Consider the following 18,135-nt stretch of genomic DNA (forward strand, 5'->3'; position numbering starts at 1 on the left):
GCCTCCTGAGTAGCTGGGACTACAGGCGTACACCACCACACTGAGCTAATTTTTTGTATTTTTAGTAGAGCCAGGCTTTCATCGTGTTAGCCAGGATGGTCTCGAACTCCTGACCACCTGATCTGCCCGCCTCAGCCTCCCAAAATGCTGGGATTACAGGCATGAGCCACCGCGCCCAGCCTACTGTTTATAATTCTCTCTAGAACCACATGGTAGAAACCATAGGTAGAATCTACCACAAGGTAGAAATCTATGTAGTTGAATGTGCAAAGGACTCCAATTCCTGATGGCCAAACCTGATCCAGGAAACCAGGGACAACCTTTTACAAAGAGACAGAATCTTTTTGCAGAAACAAAAGGAAAACCCGGCTGGGCATGGTGTCATTCACCCCCAGCTCTGTGTCAACCAGATGCACGGCGCCACACCCTGCCAGCCCATGGCCACCTCCCACGTGACTGCAGCCGTGGCTGTGTCTGGAAGCGCAGGGTGGCCTAATCGGAAGCATGGCGTCGTGGGGGATTCTGGGAGTTGTAGTCCCGGGGGGTTGTTTTACGCAGTGTTTTGAGGTGCAGGACTGCAATGCGCGCACTTCCGGACCCCAGGCTGTTCCCACGGCGACTGACACCTCAGACAGCGTTGGAGGGGCGGCGCCCTGGCTCCGGGGCTGTGCCGAGCGCGAGCGTGGCCGGCACCCACTTGCTGCAGAGCCGGCACTGCACTGGGGTCCTGGGGGCGGCTCCTCCAGATGTCTCCGCGGGTTTTCGGGTGCTGCCGAGTTGGGCTGGGGGACGCTACAGGTAGTGGGTCCCGGGCAGCGGCTGGCCCCTTATCTCACTGCCCCTCCCCGCAGCTCTGCCTCCTCGGACCCCACCGTCCTCTGGAAGCTCGCGAAGGGTACCTGCCGCTGTGACCACCTAGACGCAGGTGAGCTGTGGGCTTGTTCTCTGCACAGGGGACCCCGCTCTTCCCCAAGAGTGGGTTTGTTGCCGTCCCTTCCCCTGGAGCTTCTCTGCCCATCCAGGCCCCTGAACTCCACTGCACTGCGGTGCCTGGGTCTCTAGGGGGAAGAGGGGGGCTGTTGGGGAAAGTCCCTGTCTCTTACAGAGGGTAACCCCCTTCTTTCTCTCCTAGCTGGCTCATGCAGACCCCAGATCGCAGCTCCAGTGGTGGGCACTGAGCTAGGAGGGAAACGAAAGCAGGATGTGGAGGGGTTATTTTAGGCGTCTGGGCTCATTCAAAACATTTACTGACTGCCTGGGTCCGATATGGGGGAGCAGAGAGCTGGGGTCCCTCGTTGGATGCAGTCCTACAGAGGTGTTGGTCACGTTAACATGGGGCGATTCAGGGGTAGGCGCCCTGTTAGTTACCCCAACTATCGGGATGCATGGACACCCAGGGGAGGGAGGATCAGTTTCAACTGGGGAAGGAGTGACTTCAGGTTAGACTTAAAAATAAGATATTGCAGATGAAAGGGCAATAGGATCTTTGAGGACCAGGGAGGAGCATCCCTAAGGGGTAATGATGGGTGGTACTGAGGACTCGGCACAGGGGAAGTGCCCGGAGCCGTGAGGTTGGGGGCGGGTTGGGGGGCTGACCGGCAGGGTCCAAGGCTGGGGTCTCCCTCTTGCTCCAGCTGCAAATGCAGTACTTCAAGGCAGAGGCAGGATCATATTTGGGTGTTGGTCAAAGCATCCCTGCAGGAAGTAGAGTTATGAGGGTTGGACCGAGGGTGTGAGAAAATTGAGTAGGGAGACGGGAGACGCTAGATGAAGGTGGTACAGTGCAAGCATCTCTGTTGCAGACTGGAGAAGGAGGCGGTTGCACCAGTTCCGTGCAGACTGTTCTTTTCCAGCCCTTGGTGAAGAAAGGTGAGTAACACTCGGGGTGGTGTGATGTGATGGAGTTAGCAGAGGTTGTCTTTGATGTTTTTTTTTTTTTTTTTTTAAGATGAAACTGACTTGAGTTGGGGAAAGAATGAAACTGGTACTATGGTTTTAAATCTTGTGAAGACCAAATGTTTTTGTGGCGGTTGTTTTTTCTATCACGACTCGCACTTGGGTCTTACTGAAAGAGGTTTTTCTTTTTTTCTTTTTCTTTTTTTTTTTTTTTTTTGAGACTGAGTCTCTGTCGCCCAGGCTGGAGTGCAGTGGCACGATCTCAGCTCACTGCAACCTCCAACTCCCCCGTTCAAGCGATTCTTCTGCCTCAGTCTCCGAAATAGCTGGGATTACAGGCGGGCGCCACCACGCCCGGCTGATTTTCGTATTTTTAGTAGAGATGGGGTTTCACCACGTTGGTCAGGCTGGTCTCGAACTCCTCACGTCGTGATCCACCCGCCTCGGCCTCCCAAAGTGCTCGGATTACAGGCATGAGCCACCTTGCCCAGCCTGAAGGAACTTTTCCTGTGACATGTCCATAATTCTTTTTTGCTATTTTTGATTAGTAATATTGGAAGAGATCTAAATACACAGCAAAGTAAAAGAAAATGGAGTACATTGTACTCATGATCCAAATTGAGCAGATGTCAAAAGTTTACTTCATTCTGAACCGAATGGATGTGAAAAAGTATGCTGGGTTCAGATTTTCTACAGAACTAAAACCTCCTAAATACTGTTGACGACCCTTTGTACTCTCCCTCACTGAGATTAAACTGAAACTTAAAATTGCTATATATCCTTTATTTTGGGCAGTTGAGTCTCTTGTTGCCCAGGCTGGAGTGCAGTGGCCCGATCTGGGTTCACTGCAACCTCTGTCTCTCGAGTAGGTGGGATCACAGGCGCCCACCACCACACCTGTCTAATTTTTGTATTATTGGTAGAGGCGGGGTTTCCCCATGTTGGGCAGGCTGGTGTTAAACTCCTGACCTCAAGTGATCCACCCACCTTGGCTTCCCAGAGTGCTGGGATCACAGGCGTGAGCCACTACACCTGGCCAAAATTGACATATATCTATGTTTTTGTTTATTTACTAGACAGGAGTATAGCCATAAACAGTATAAGATTGCTTTGTATGTTCATCACCTTTGCCTGTGTTTCCTTCGGGGTTGTCTTTTTCTTATTTTTAGCATTTTTTTCATATATTTTAGATATAAATTCACTTTGAGTTATGGACATTGCAAAAATCTTGAGTAGAATGTGATGAATTCCTGGTGTTTCCCAGATGGCTGTATTTTTTAGGATGGATCCACTTAATGTTGAGTGGTTTATTCTGGTTTTCTGTTTGCCAGTCAATTTTAGTAATTTATATTTTCTAGGAAAGTGTCCCATTTAATTTTTAATCTATGGCAATTATTTAGAGTAATCTTATAAACCTCGACCATGGCCAGGCGCTGTGGCTCACGCTTGTAATCCCAGCACTTTGGGAGGCCAAGGCGGGTGGATCATTTGAGGTCAGGAGTTGGATACCGGCCTGGCCAACATGGTGAAACCCCGTGTCTACTAAAAATACCAAAAAAAAAAAATTAGCTGGGCAGTAGTGGCGCACGTCTGTAATCCCAGCTAATCAAGAGGCTGAGGCAAGAGAATCGCTTGAGCCTGGGAGGCGGAGGTTGCAGTGAGCCGAGATCACGTCGCTGCACTCTTGTCTGGGCGACAGAGTGAGACCCTATCTCAAAAAAATAAAAATCAAACCTCGACCATATCTGAAATTGTCTTTTTCATGCTTCTCTTGCTTAATTGTGCCTGGATTCTGGTCGATTTTATTAATCTTAAATACAAACCAGTTATTTTATTAATTTTAATAAAACCTTTCCAAGAATTGATTTGTTTTTTTTCTTTTTAACTTACTATTGTAGTCCTAATATATGTATTAAATAAAAAGAATGAAACTTAATGACATTCAGCTCAGGTGGTTAGCATAGAAAAAAGAATAAGGGCTGGGCATGGTGGCTCACGCCTGTAATCCCAGCAATTTGGTAGGCTGAGGCAGGCAGATCATGAGGTCAGGAGATCGAGACCGTCCTGGCTAACACGGTGAAACCCCATCTCTACTAAAAATACAAAAAATTAGCCGGGTGTGGTGGCGGGCGCCTGTAGTCCCAGCTACTCGGGAGGCTTAGGCAGGAGAATGGGGTGAACCCGGGAGGTGGAGCTGGCAGTGAGCCAAGATCGTGCCACTGCACTCCAGCCTGGGCGACAGAGGGAGACTCCGTCTCAAAAAAAAAAAAAAGCAAAAAAAAAGCACAAACCCGCAAAGGTAAAAGCACATGAGGAGAAATTAAAAAGAAGAGAGGAACATTTACTGTTTTATGGAATAAAGTGTTTTCCCACTTAAAAAAAATAGAGCAGGTTAAAACAAAAAAATTTCTGCCACAGATATATCACGTGAATCTAATCATGAGACATTAAACCTAAATTGAATAATTTTTTTTTTTTTTTTTTTTGAGACAGTCTTGCTCTGTTGGCCAGGCTGGAGTGCAGTGGTGTGATCTCGGCTCACTGTAACCTCTGCCTCCCGGGTTCAAGTGATTCTCCTGCCTAAGCCTCCCCAGTAAGCTGGTATTACAGGCACCCACCACCACACCTGGCTAATTTTTGTAGTTTCAGTAGAGACAGGGTTTCACCATGTTGGCCAGGGTGGTCTTGAACTCCTAATCTCAGGTGATCCACCCACCTTGGCCTCCCAAAGTGCTGGGATTACAGGCGTGAGCCACCACACCTGGCCTGTTTTATTTTCTAATAGAGACGAGTCTCGCTATGTTGCCCAGGCTGGCCTTGAACTCTTGGGTTCAAGGGATTCTCTCACCTTGGCCTCCCTGAGTGCTGGGATTACAGGTGTGAGCCACCATGCCTGGCCCAATTGTTTGAATCATAGCCCAAGTACATGCAGATTTATGGTCATTTAGAGATCTCTTGCTGTGCATACCTGGGAAACTGCACCCAACATCTGCCGGCCATGTATAAGACAAACCATGTGGCTATCGACCCCAAGGCTAGCTGGGCGCGGTGGCTCATGCCTTTAACCCCAGCACATTGGGAGGCTGAGGCAGGCGGATCATGTGAGGTCAGGAGTTCAAGACCAGCCTGGCCAATATGGGGAAGCCCTGTCTCTACAAAAATTCAAAAATTAGCTAGGCATGATGGCAGGGGCCTGTAATCCCAGCTACTCGGGAGGCTGAGGCAGGTGAATTGCTTGAACCCGGGAGGCGGAGGTTGGGGATTGTGCCACTGCACTCCAGACTGGGTAACAGAGCGAGATTCCATATAAAAAAAAAAAAAAAAGACCCTAAGGCTCTCAGAGATACCCAGGAGCTGGCCCTGCCCCCTCTCCTTCTGGGTAATGGCCCCCATGCTACAGCCCTGGGATGGCCTCTAGCGTGAGGGCCTTCCTGCCTGCACAAAGCCTCGCTCAGGTGCCGCTCGTGTGTACTCTGCCACCTTGTGGTGGGACCTTTTTCATCAGCCCTGAAGTCCTTCCAGCGGCCTGCACAAATGTGGTAAAATGTTAATATTTGGGAGATCTAGATGAGAAGGGTATTTGGAAATTCTTTGTACTATTCTTGAGACTTTCCTTTGAGTCTCAAGTCACTCAAGTAAAAAGTTAAAAAGAAAAAGCTAAAATCACTTATTGGAAAGGATTTGTTAAAAACAAACAAAAATTTGATTTGTATTTAAAACTAATAAATTTAGACAAACTTCAGTCTGCACTGATCGAGGGAGAATAGAAATCAGCTATTTTACAATGGAAGAGATGATTTCAGATACAGTAGATTTTTTTTTTTTTTTTTTGAGACGGAGTCTTGCTCTGTCACCCAGGCTGGAGTGCAGTGGCGTGATCTTGGCTCCACCGCAACCTCCATCTCCCTGGTTCAAGCAATTCCCCTGCCTCAGCCTCTGGAGTAGCTGAGATTGCAGGCGCACACCACCATGCCCGGCTAATTTTTTTGTATTTTTAGTAGAGATGGGGTTTCACTATGTTGGCCAGCCTGGTCTCGAACTCTTGACCTCAGGCAATCTGCCCACCTCAGCCTCATGACTTCAGGCAATCCGCCTGCTTCAGCCTCCCAAAGTGCTGGGATTACAGGCATGAGCCACCGTGCCTGGCCTTTTTTTTTTTTTTTTTTTTTGAGATGGAGTCTCCCTCTGTTGCCCAGGCTGGAGTGCAGTGGCATGATCTTGGCTCACTGCAATCTCCGCCTCCTGGGTTGAAGCGATTCTCCTACCTCAGCCTCCCTGAGCAGCTGGGAGTACAGGCATGCGCCACCATGTCCAGCTAATTTTTTTGTAGTTTTAGTAGAGACAAGGTTTTACCATGTTGACCAGGCTGGTCTCAAACTCTTGACCTGAGGTGATCCATCTGCCTTGGCCTCCCAAAGTGCTGGGATTACAGGCGTGAGCCACCGCACCTGGCCAGTAGATGTTTATAAAAAGTGAGGTGTTATTATAAATCATTAATGGCATAAATCTGAAATTAAGACACATTTGTAGAAAATTATAAATTGCTAAAATTGACTGACATATACAAAACCCAAATAAGCCACTTAGACACACTGCAAAAGTCTTGAAAAGAGTTTGATAAAATTCCTAAAAAACATAGGCTTGGTATTTCTTTGGGAATACTTTTGAGTATGGATTCATTTCATATTTAGTGGTTTAAATATTTTTTTGCATTCTTTTATTTTCTAATTTTATTTTTTGAGTCAGTGAGATCTATGGAATGTATGTATTTTTCTTTTAGTATTCAGGATTGCTTTTGATGCTTGCCTTTTTTTTTTTTTTTTGAGATGGAGTTTCACTCTGTCACCCAGGCTGGAGTGCAGCAGTGCAATCCCGGCTCACTGCAACCTGTGCCTCCTGGGTTCAAGTGATTCTCACGCTCAGCCTCCCAAGTAGCTGGTATTACAAGCGTGCACCACCACACCTGGCTAATTTTTGTATTTTTAGTAGAGACAGGGTTTCCCCATGTTGGCCATGCTGGTCTCGAATTCCTGGCTTCAAGTGATCCACCCACCCTGGGCTCCCAAAGTGCAGGGATTACAGGCATGAGCCACTGTGTCTGGCCAAAATTGCTATATATCTGTTTTTGTTTATTTAGTAGACGAAGTGTAGGCATAAACAGTGTATAAGATTGCTTTGTATGTTTATCACCTTTGCCTATATTTCTGTTGGGGTTGTCTTTATTTATTTTTAGCATTTTTTTCATATATTTTATATATAAATTCATTTTGTCTTAAGAACACTGCAAAAATCTTGAGTAGAATGTGGTAAAATTCCTGGTGTTTCCCCAGTGGCTATATTTTTTAGGATGAATCCATTTCATTTAATGTTGAGTGGTTTATTCTGGTTTTCTGTTTGTCAGTCAATTTTAGTAATTTATATTTTCTAGAAAAGTATCCCATTTAATTTTGAATTTATGGCAATTATTTATAGTAATCTTACAATTATAAACCTTGACCATATCTGAAATTGTCTTTTTCATGTGCACAAATGGTTTATCTTTGCCTTCTCTTAATCAATTGTGCCTGACTTCTGGTCAATTTTATTAATCTTAAATACAAACCAATTATTTTATTAGATTTAATCAAACCTTTCCAAAAATTGATTTTAGTTTTTTCTTTTTAACATATTATTAAAGTCCTAATACTTTTTTTTTTTTTTTTGAGATGGAGTCTTGCTGTGTTGCCCAGGCTGGAGTGCAGTGGCGCGATCTCGGCTCACTGCAAGCTCCCAGGTTCATGCCATTCTCCTGCCTCAGCCTCCCACGTAGCTGGGATTGCAGGTGCCCGCCACCAAGCCTGGCTAATTTTTTTTTTTTTTTGTATTTTTAGTAGAGATGAGGTTTCACCATGTTAGCCAGGATGGTGTCGATCTCCTGACCTCATGATCTGCCCGCCTCGGACTCCCAAAGTGCTGGGATTACAGGAGTGAGCCACTGCATCCGGCTAGTCCTAATACATATGTTAAATACAAGGAGTAAAACTTAATGACATTTAGCTCAGGTGGCTTCCATAGAAAAAAGAATAGGGAGCATCCACCCCCATTGTCCAGTCTGTGTCTTCCAGAAAAAGATATTTAAAAAAGAGAAAAAAAGAGCAAACCCCCAAAGGTAAAAGAGAATGAGCAGAAATCTAAAAAGAAGGGAGGAACATGGCCAGGTGCAGGGGCTCATGCCTGTAATCCCAGCACTTTGGGAGGCCGAGGCAGCAAGATCACCTGAGGTCAGGAGTTCAAGACCAGCCTGGCCAACATGGTGAAACCCCATCTCTACCAAAAATACAAAAATTAGCTGGGCGTAGTGGCACATGCCTGTAATCCCAGCTACTTGGGAGGCCGAGGCAGGAGAATCACTTGAACCCAGGAGGTGGAGGTTGCAGTGGGCTGAGATCATGCCACTGCACTGCAGGCTGCCTGGGTGACACTGTCTCAAAAAAAGAAAAAAATTTTTTACTGTGATGGAGGATGTACTGGTTTCTCTTCCTTGTGTCTTTTTGGTTTTGGATTTTGTATTTGTTTGCAGCGCATCTTCGTGACATACACTTGCTGATGCTGACCTGAGATGGAATTAACATCTGTTTGTTGCTTTGCTTCTTTTCAGTGGGTTGTTTTTTCCGTTTCCATCTCTGGCTAGTCTTGAAGGCTAGACCTGCGTAGGACAGCAGAGACGAGGACATGAACCAGTTCTGCTGAGCTGTTACTGTGTAAGGAGCAGGGAGGGCCGGAGGGTGGTTGAGCTGTGTCCAGCCAGGAGTCGAGTGGGCGGTGGGCTTGTCACCATGGTTACCGCAGCGGGCCACTAGCTTCACAATTCTGTAGCATCGCTTTGTGCTGCTGCGAATGGGTCCTTCCGCTCTTGATCCCCTCCTCGTGTTGGCGGCTGCTGCTTGCGTCTCCAGGCCTGTGGGTGGAGGGGTTCTCTTTGTCTTCTCAGTCCAGGGTGGGCCCTGGGTCTCTGAGTCACAGTGATCCTGTCCCTCCCCTCGTGTCAGGAGACCTTTAAGCCTGAGCCCAGGACATATTCCTGTCCCTAGTTCAAGGAGGAAGGCACAAGGTCTTGCCTGTGTTCTGGGGGCAACAGGGTTGACTGCCATTCCCCTGGCAGCTTGAGGCTTTTGTTCCTCAGGAGAGAAAATTCTGGAGAAGGCTTCGCGTGTTTCCCTCCAGGGCAGCCACATCCCTCCTCCAGACCTTCACTCCCAAGGAAGTCTCTCTGGTCTTCTGCCCAGCCCCGATCTTTCTCATGAGCACCCAGGGAGCATTTGTATTAATTAATTTATTTTTATGTTTGTTTTTTTTTTTTAAGATAGAATCTCGCTCTGTTACCCAGGCTGGAGTGCAGTGGTGTGATCTCGGCTTACTGCAGCCTCCCCACTCCCTGGGTTCAAGCAATTCTCCTGCCTCAGTCTCCTGAGTAGCTGGGATTACAGGCGTGCACCACTACACCCGGCTAATTTTTGTATTTTTAGTAGAGACAGGGTTTTGCCATGTTAGCCAGGCTGGTCTCGAACTCCTGACCTCAAGTGATCCACTCACCTTGGCCTCCCAAAGTGCTGGGATTACAGGCTTGAGCCACTGTGCCTGGCCCAGAATTTTTTCTTTATAGATGTATGTTTACAAACTTATTACATGTGCTGTAGTTTGTAGTCGATGTGTACAAACAAGAAACAGGCCGGGCACAGTGATGCATGCTTGTAATCCCAGCACTTTGGGAGGCCAAGGTGGGAGGATCACTTGAGGCCAGGAGTTCGAGACCAGCCTGAGCAACATAGCAGGACCCTGACTCTACAAAAAGCGTATATATATATATATATATATATGTTTTGGCTTTTTAGACGGAGTCTCACTCTGTATATATATATGTTTTGGCTTTTAAGACGGAGTCTCACTCTATATATATATATGTTTTGGCTTTTTAGATGGAGTCTCACTCTGTTGCCCAGGCTGGAGTATAGTGGCGCGATCACAGCTCACTGCCACCTCCACCTCCGAGGCTCAAGCGATTCTCCTGCCTCAGCCTCCTAAGTAGCTGGGATTACAGGGACAGGTCGCAGGAAGCCGAGATTGCACCGTACCACTGCACTCCAGCCTGGGCAACAGAGCAAGACCCCATCCCCCCAAAAAAGTTTTCTTATTTTTTTGGGGGGATGCAAGCTCGCTTTGTTGCCCAGGCTGGAGTGCAGTGGTACAGCACAATCTCGGCTCCCTGTGACCTCTGCCTCCCAAGTTCAAGAGATTCTCCTGCCTCAGCCTCTTGAGTAGCTGGGATTGCAGGCACGTGCCACCACACCTAGCTGATTTTTGCATTTTAGTTGAGATGGGGTTTCACCGTATTGGCCAAGCTGGTCTTGAACTCCTGACCTCAGGTGATGCACCTGCCTCGGCCTCCCGTATTATGGTGATTACAGGCGTGAGCCTCTGCATCTGGCCTGTTTCTTCAGAATAGATTTCTAATAATTACATTTTTGGGTAATGGGTAGGGGTTGTAGTAAATTGCACATTGGTTACTGAGACACAGATACACATATTAAGAAAAACTCCAGTCATTCGTGGTGGTTCACCCCTGTAATCCCAAGGTTTTTGGAGGCTGAGGTGGGCAGATTGCTTGAACCCAGGAGTTTGAGACCAGCCTGTGCAATACAGTGAGACCCCAGTCTCTACCAAAAAATTTAAAAATTAGCTGGGCATGTGACATACCTATAGTCCCAGCTTCTCGGGAGGCTGAGGTGGGAGGATCGCTGGAGCCTGGGAGTCCAAGGCTGCACTGAGTCATGATTGCATCTCAGCGTTCCAGCCTGGGCGACAGAATGAAACCCCATCTCAAAAAAAAACAAAACAAAAATCCAAGTTAGGCCTCACGAGATTGAGTCCCTATGACATTTCCAAGGTGAGGGCTTTGCTCTCTGATAAGGGGGATCCTTCAGAGAAGGATTTCTCCCACCTGTGCCCGCGAGGGGTGGGGTGGGGGGTGGTCTCAGCAGTTGATCGGGAGCCCGTGGGCAAGCGTGGCCTCACATCCTCTCTCCCCACCCTGATGTCTGCCTTCACAGATGCCTGCTTTCCCACAACAGCAAGGAACAACCATGGCCCAGGTGAGTGTGGCATTTCTTTCTACTGCACTTCTTCAGCAGGGATTTCAGATGCTCATAAGAACGTGCCTTCTAATAAAGGCTGGGCATGGTGGCTCACACTGGTAATCCCAGCACTGTGGGAAGCCAAAGCAGGCGGATCACCTGAGGTCAGGAGTTCGATACCAGCCTGGCTAACGTGGTGAAACCTTGTCTCTACTAAAAACACAAAATTAGATGGGTATGGTGGTGGGTGCCTGTAATCCCAGCTACTTGGGAGGCTGAGGCAGGAGAACTGCTTGAACCCGGGAGATGGAGATTGCAATGAGCTGAGATCACACCGCTGCACTTCAGCCTGGGTGACAGAGTGAGACTCTGTCTCAAAAAAAAAGAAAAAAAAAATCTGATAAAATGCAAACAGAAGTCAGGATCAGTGAAAACAGGAAGAGAATGGAAGATCACAGCTGTGGGAAGGACAGGGTGGGGAGACTGCAGAGGCTGCTGCAGTTGTGAGATGCCTTGTAAATTTTTTTTTGAGACGGAGTCTCACTCCATCATCCAGGCTGGAGTACAGTGGCATAATCTTGACTCACTGCAACCTCTGCCTCCTGGGTTCAAGCAATTCTTCTACCTCAGCCTCCTTACAGGCAACTGCCACCGCACCCAGCTAATTTTTGTATTTTTAGTAAAGATGAGGTTTCACCATGTTGGCCAGGCTGGTCTCAAACTCCTGGCTTCAAGTGATCTGCCCACCTTGGCCTCCCAAAGTACTGGGATTACAGCTGTGAGCCACTGCGCCCAGCCTGATGCCTTGTAAATTTATATCTGACATTCCTGTCACTTAAGGCAGGCGGATTCCATCTAATATATGACTTGTGTTGTCGTTTTGGACAACCGTGTCTACTTCTCAGGGGAAATACAGCTCTTTCAAGTTTTAAAGATCGATTTGATCTTTGTATGTAAGATGTGGCAGACCCGTTCCTCAATAACAACCACCTTGAAAGAAACACAACAGGAAATCTCTTGTGACTTTTCTTCCTCTCTGTATAAACAGCAGATATTATGCCAAAGCAGCCGTCTGTGATTCTGGTTGTTTGGGGATGCAGAACACTCAGGTCTCCAGAGACAGCCTTGTGCCACACCAAGTGACCTGGATGTAACACTGCATTATCTAGAGGAACGAATGAATGAACTGCATGTTCTTGAAACGGCCTCCCATGTCTACTGCCACCCCACCGTGAACGTGCCTGATCTCATCTGAAATTGCTTGCCATGATGGTTTTTATTTTTTTAATTAAAAAAAATTTTTTTGAGATGGAGTCTTGCTCTGTCGCCCAGGCTGGAGTGCAGTGGCACAATCTTGGTTCGCTGCAATCTCTACCTCCCAGGTTCAAGTGATTGTCCTGCCTCAGCCTCCCGAGTAGCTAGGAATGTAGGCATGTGCCACCATGCCTGACTAATTTTTGTATTTTTAGAGATGGAGTTTCATCATATTAGCCAAGCTGGTCTCGAACTCCTGACCTCAGGTGATCTGCCCACTTGGCTGTTGGCTCTCTTTGCATGTGAGTGACATCAGTGTTTTCCATCAGCCTGGAAGCATTCTCCTTCTTCCACTCTTCACCCCGGGTTCTAGGAATGTGTGAGTATGGAGCGCACTGGTTAGAAGTTCTAATCCTTGAAGTTGTAAGAGCCAGAAATCCAACTAGAAATCGGTTAGGATTAAAAAAAAAAAAAAAAAAAAGTAATTCTAGAACTTTGGGAAGGTGAGGCAGGAGGATTGCTTGAGGCCAGGAGTTCAAGACCAGCCTGGGTCATGTGGCAAGACCCCCTCTCTACAAAAAATACAAAAATTAGCCAGGCGTGGTGGCACATGACTGTACTCCCAGCTGCACGGGAGGCTAAGGTGGGAGGATCACTTGAGCATAGGAGGTCAAGGCTGCAATGAGCTGTGATCGTGCCTTTGGACTCCAGCCTGGGCAACAGAGGGAAAGCCTGTCTCAAAAAAAAAAAAAAAAAAAAAAAAAATCTATAAGGTAGCACGTGAGCCCTGGGAAGAGCAGGTGTGCAGTCGGGCTCCAGAGGCATCCAGCAAACCAGGTATTGCCAGGAATATTTGGTCCCTGTTCTCTGCTTCTGTGACTTTTTTTTTTTTTTTTTTTTGAGACGGAGTCTCGCTCTGTTGCCCAGGCTGGAGTGCAGTGGCACAATCTCAGCTCACTGCAAGCTCTGCCTCCTGGGTTCATGCCATTCTCCTGCCTCAGCCTCCCCAGTAGCTGGGACTACAGGTGCCCGCCACCACGCCCGGCTAATTTTTTGTATTTTTAGTAGAGACGGGGGTCTCACCATGTTAGCCAGGATGGTCTCGATCTCCTGACCTCGTGATCCGCTCGCCTCAGCCTCCCAAAGTGCTAGGATTACAGGCGTGAGCCACCGCGCCTGGCGCTTCTGTGACTTTCTTCTCATGCTGATGTTGTCTATGTGCCCAGAAATAGCGTAGCCCCAGCTCCTCTCCTCACAGCTGCAAGTTCTGCCACGGTGAGGGACTGAATCTCCCTTCATTGATCCAATTTTGAAAGCTCTTTGGGGAGGATTCCATGGGTCCAGCCTAGCTCAGGTGTATTAGGCCCTCTGTCCAGGCAGCTGTGCACAGGGGCAGGAAAGGGTTGGTCCCAGAGGAAGATGAGGCCTCGTGAACATTACCACTGTCCACTCTAGGAAGGAAAACGTTCACAGAGCCTGGGTTTCTTTGTGCTTTGTGAAGCCAGGAATGTCTGGGTGTTTCACACCAGAAATGTCTCAGAGCAGTAGGAGAGGCTAGAACAAGGTGGCGAGCCACACCCACCCTGTCTGTGAAGCTGGAGGTTTCACTCGCCATCTTTCTCGGAAGCCACTGTTGGTTTTTTTTTTGTTTTTTTTTTTTTGAGACCCAGTCTCGCTCTGTCACTCAGGCTGGAGTGCAGTGGCGTGATCTCAGCTCACTGCAACCTCTGCCTCCCAGATTCACGCCATTCTCCTGCCTCAGCCTCCTGAAAAGCTGGGAGTACAGGGGCCCGCCACCACGCCCGGCTAATTTTTTGTATTTTTAGTAGAGACGGGGTTTCACCGTGTTAGCCAGGATGGTCTTGATCTCCTGACCTCGTGATCCACCCACCTCGGCCTCCCAAAGTGCTGGGATTACAGGCGTGAGCCACCGCGCCCGGCCAGAAGCCACTGTTTTGTAGGAAGTCGAGTCCCACTGGAAATGACTCCCTGTTAGGGCAATCTGTGTACTCAAGATGACAATGACCGGGTTAAATGCTGTCTGTCCAGCACTTCCGTGGTCTCTGTGCTTTTTATATGTTATATCATTAATAAACCCATGAGAGTCATATCCTATAGAAATTATATATTTACATGGAAATTATGTTTATATAGAAATTAGATATGAATAAATTACATAGAAATTACAAAGACATATGTATTAACTATGTAGACATTGTATATGTATGTATAAAAACTACATAGACATTGTCTATCTATATACTAGACATGTATGTAAACTACATTGACTATATATATAATGTATATACATATACATACACTACATAGACGCCAGGCGTGATAGCTCACGCCTGTAATCTCAGCACTTTGGGAGGCTGAGGTAGGCAGACCACCTGAGGTCAGGAGTTCGAGACCAGCCTGGCCTCATAGTGAAAACCTGTCTCTACTAAAAATACATAAATGAGCTGGGTATGTGCCTGTAATCCCAGCTACTCGGGTAGCTGAGGCAGGAGAATCACTTGACCCCAGGAGGTGGAGGTTGCAGTGAGCCGGTATTACACACTGCACTCCAGCTTGGGCAACACAGTGAGACCCTTGGGTTATTTCATTCATTTATTTATTTATTTATTTATTTATTTATTTATTTATTTATTTTTGAGACAGAGTCTGGCTCTGTCGCCCAGGCTGGAGTGCAGTGGCGTGATCTCGGCTCACTGCAAGCTCCGCCTCCTGGGTTCACGCCATTCTCCTGCCTCAGCCTCCCGAGTAGCTGGGACTACAGGCATGTGCTACCACGCTGGCTAATTTTTTGTATTTTTAGTTGAGATGGGGTCTCACCGTGTTAGGATGGTCTCGATCCCCTGACTTTGTGATCCGCCCGCCTCAGCCTCCCAAAGTGCTGGGATTACAGGCGTGAGCCACCGTGCCTGGCCAGTGAGACCCTATCTCAAAAAAAAAAAAAAAAAAAAAAAGGCACTGGCTTCAGCAGCCTTTAGCCCTTGCTCATAAGTTTTCTAGCGATCAGAGTGTGGTCTGGAAGAGAACCCAGGGTCTGTAGGGTGATCAGGGCTCTGGGCTTCTTTGTGGATTGCCTCTCCCCACTCCCACATAGCTCCTGGTCCCTGCTGCTGCCCCCGGGCTGTGCCCTGCTTCCTGCCCCTCCTCTGCATGCACTTGTCTCACCACTGGGGATACTTTGGGTCACCCATTTGCCTATGAACATCCCTCACCACCCAAGCAGCATGTGTCCGGGGGGCCCACCGCAGCTCTTTCTACCCAGCATCCCCCTTGACCTCTGCCACAGTGACGAAAGCCCCCCAATTCTCACATGCTTTTTTTTTTTTTTTTTTTTGAGATAGTCTCTCGCTCTGTCACCCAGGCTGGAGTGCAGTGGCACGATCTTGGCTCACTGCAAGCTCCGCCTCCTGGGTTCAAGTGTTTCTCCTGCCTCCTGAGTAGCTGGGATTACAGGTGCCTGGCACCATGCCCAGCTAATTTTTTTTTTTTTTTTTGTATTTTTAGTAGAGATGGGGTTTTACCATGTTGGCCAGGCTGGTCTTGAACTCTTGCCCTCAAGTGATCCACCTGCCTCAGCTTCCCAAAGTGCTGGGATTACAGACGTGAGCCACCCTGTCTGATCTCCTTCAAATTATTTAAACTTTCATTAAACAACATAGTGAGACCCCAACTCTACAAAAAATTTAAATAAAATTAGCTGGCGTATTCCTGTAATCCCAGCTACTCGGGAGGCTGAAGTGAGAGGATCACTTAAACCCAGCAGGTAGGGGCTGCAGTGAGCCATGATCACACCACTGCACTCCAGCCTGGACAGAGACCCTGTCTCAAAAAGAGAAGATCTAAGGCCAGGGGCAGTGGCTCACACCTCTAATCCCAGCACTTTGGGAGGCTGAGACAGGTGGATCACCTGAGGTCAGGAGTTCAAGACCAGCCTGACCAACGTGGAGAAACCCTGTCTCTACTAAAAATACAAAATTAGCCAGGTGTGGTGGCACATGCCTGTAATCCCAGCTACTCAGGAGGCTGAGGCAAGAGAATCGCTTGAACCCAGGAGGCAGAGGTTGCAGTGAGCCAAGATTGCACCACTACACTCCAGCCTGGGTGACGAGTGGAACACCCTCTGCAAAATAGAAAATCTCTCTCTCTTTCTATATATATATCTATATATAATATATAAATATAATGTCTATATATTGTATATATATTATATATATATACACACCCTCATATTTTCTTCTAATAGGTATAAATTAAAGATGTTTAAATGGGGTTCTTCAATTCATGGAGAGAGGGGATGGGAGGGGTGAAGGAGGCCAAGCCCTGTTCTGCGTCTGTGGAGCCCCTTCCCTGCATTTCTCTTGCTGTTTTAATTTTGAGCACTAGCTTACACTGAGGATTAGAATCGTGTGTTAATTTAGCTCTTGCTATCCTCCCTTCCGGCGGCTCCCACCTTTTTTCCACATCAGATCATCTGTAGTTCCCCTCCTTAAATACCGTGAGGTGGGAGTCTGCGTTCCCTACAGGGAAAAAAAAAAGTCACTTCTGCCTGCGGCTGGTACACTCTCTCCCTCTCCCGCACACACCTCACACCTGCATTTTCATTCTCTTTGTAGTTCCTACCAGACTTTTCTGTGCCTCCTTTGCCAGTGCCAGGCATCTTGCTAGGGATATCCTTCAGACATCACATCACTCTTTGGTGATTGCGCTCACCCGTGACCTCCTAGGAAGCTTCACTTGACAGTGCATTATATCTGGCTGCTGTCTTCCTGGTGCCTATTCTGTACATAACTACATGTCTCCCACCGCCTACAGTGTAGTCTTACGGTACAGCTGTCTTCATGTGTTCATCTGGCAGCAACACTTCTAAGTACCTTTAGAACAGGAACAATTTTGTGTTCAGCCCTCGAGCCTAAGCGCCTGGTAGAACACAAGCAGCGTGCCAGGTCCTTGAAAGATGCTTGATCATTGAAGGAATAAATGGAGATCCAGTAGTGAGATTTATTTATTTTTGTCTAGCCTGGAGTGCAAGGGCAGGATCTCGGCTCATTGCAACCTACACCTCCTGGGTTGAAGCGATTCTCCTGCCTGAGTCTCCCTAGTAGCTGGGATTACAGGCACCCACCAGCATGTCCATCTAATATATTTTTTGTAGAGACGGGGTTTCACCATGTGGGCCAGGCTAGTCTCAAACTCCTAACCTCAAGCAATTCACCCGTCTCAGCCCCTCGGAGTGCTGGGATTACAGGCGTGAGCCACTGCACCCGGTCGAGATTTTTTTTCTAATGTTTTTTTTTTTTTTTTCTCTTCCACAAAGTGTAGTACAAAGTTAGGGGTGTGCTCAGCTTCCTATATAACCTAATATGGGGAAAGCTGACCTTGGAAGGTGGTAAGATCAATCTCCTCCACGCCTTTGCCGTGGTACCCAGTGCCAACGACTCCACATTAATCAGCCATGTGCTGTTCCAGGGGTCACTGTCATTCGGGGACGTGGCTGTGGGCTTCACCCGGAAAGAGTGGCAGCAGCTGGACCTGGAGCAGAGGACCCTGTACCGGGATGTGATGCTGGAGAACTACAGCCATCTGCTCTCTGTGGGTGAGGAAGACTTCCCCGTGGTCCTAGGGTTACATCAACTCTTTTTCTTAGTCGTATAAAACTGAGAAACTGTTCACGCACTAAAAGTGCTAGGCTGGGCATGGTGGCTCATGCCTGTGATCCCAGCACTTCAGGAGGCCAAGGTGGGAGGATTGCTTGAGCCACAGGTGCAAGACCCGATCTATAAAAATGAAAAATAAAAAATTAGCCAGGCATGGTGGCATGTGCCTGTGGTCCCAGCTACTTGCGAGTCTCAAATGGAAG

At 47.7% G+C, this 18,135-nt stretch overlaps 1 long non-coding RNA gene across 2 annotated transcripts; it reads left to right on the top strand.

Moving 5' to 3' along the window:
* Window positions 1-559: 559 nt before the first annotated feature.
* Window positions 560-17,871, top strand: LOC134737502 (uncharacterized). Of its 2 annotated transcripts, none has more exons than XR_010122500.1 (6): window positions 560-925; window positions 1,803-1,869; window positions 8,534-8,636; window positions 10,983-11,024; window positions 12,055-12,639; window positions 17,745-17,871. It is a non-coding gene; the product is annotated as an uncharacterized lncRNA (long non-coding RNA). The 2 variants fall into 2 exon arrangements; XR_010122501.1 differs by having other exon boundaries at window positions 566-925; window positions 12,058-12,639; window positions 17,745-17,821.
* Window positions 17,872-18,135: the final 264 nt, after the last annotated feature.

The sequence above is a fragment of the Symphalangus syndactylus genome, chromosome 9 (assembly GCF_028878055.3).
Source record: "Symphalangus syndactylus isolate Jambi chromosome 9, NHGRI_mSymSyn1-v2.1_pri, whole genome shotgun sequence".
NCBI lineage: Eukaryota > Metazoa > Chordata > Mammalia > Primates > Hylobatidae > Symphalangus > Symphalangus syndactylus.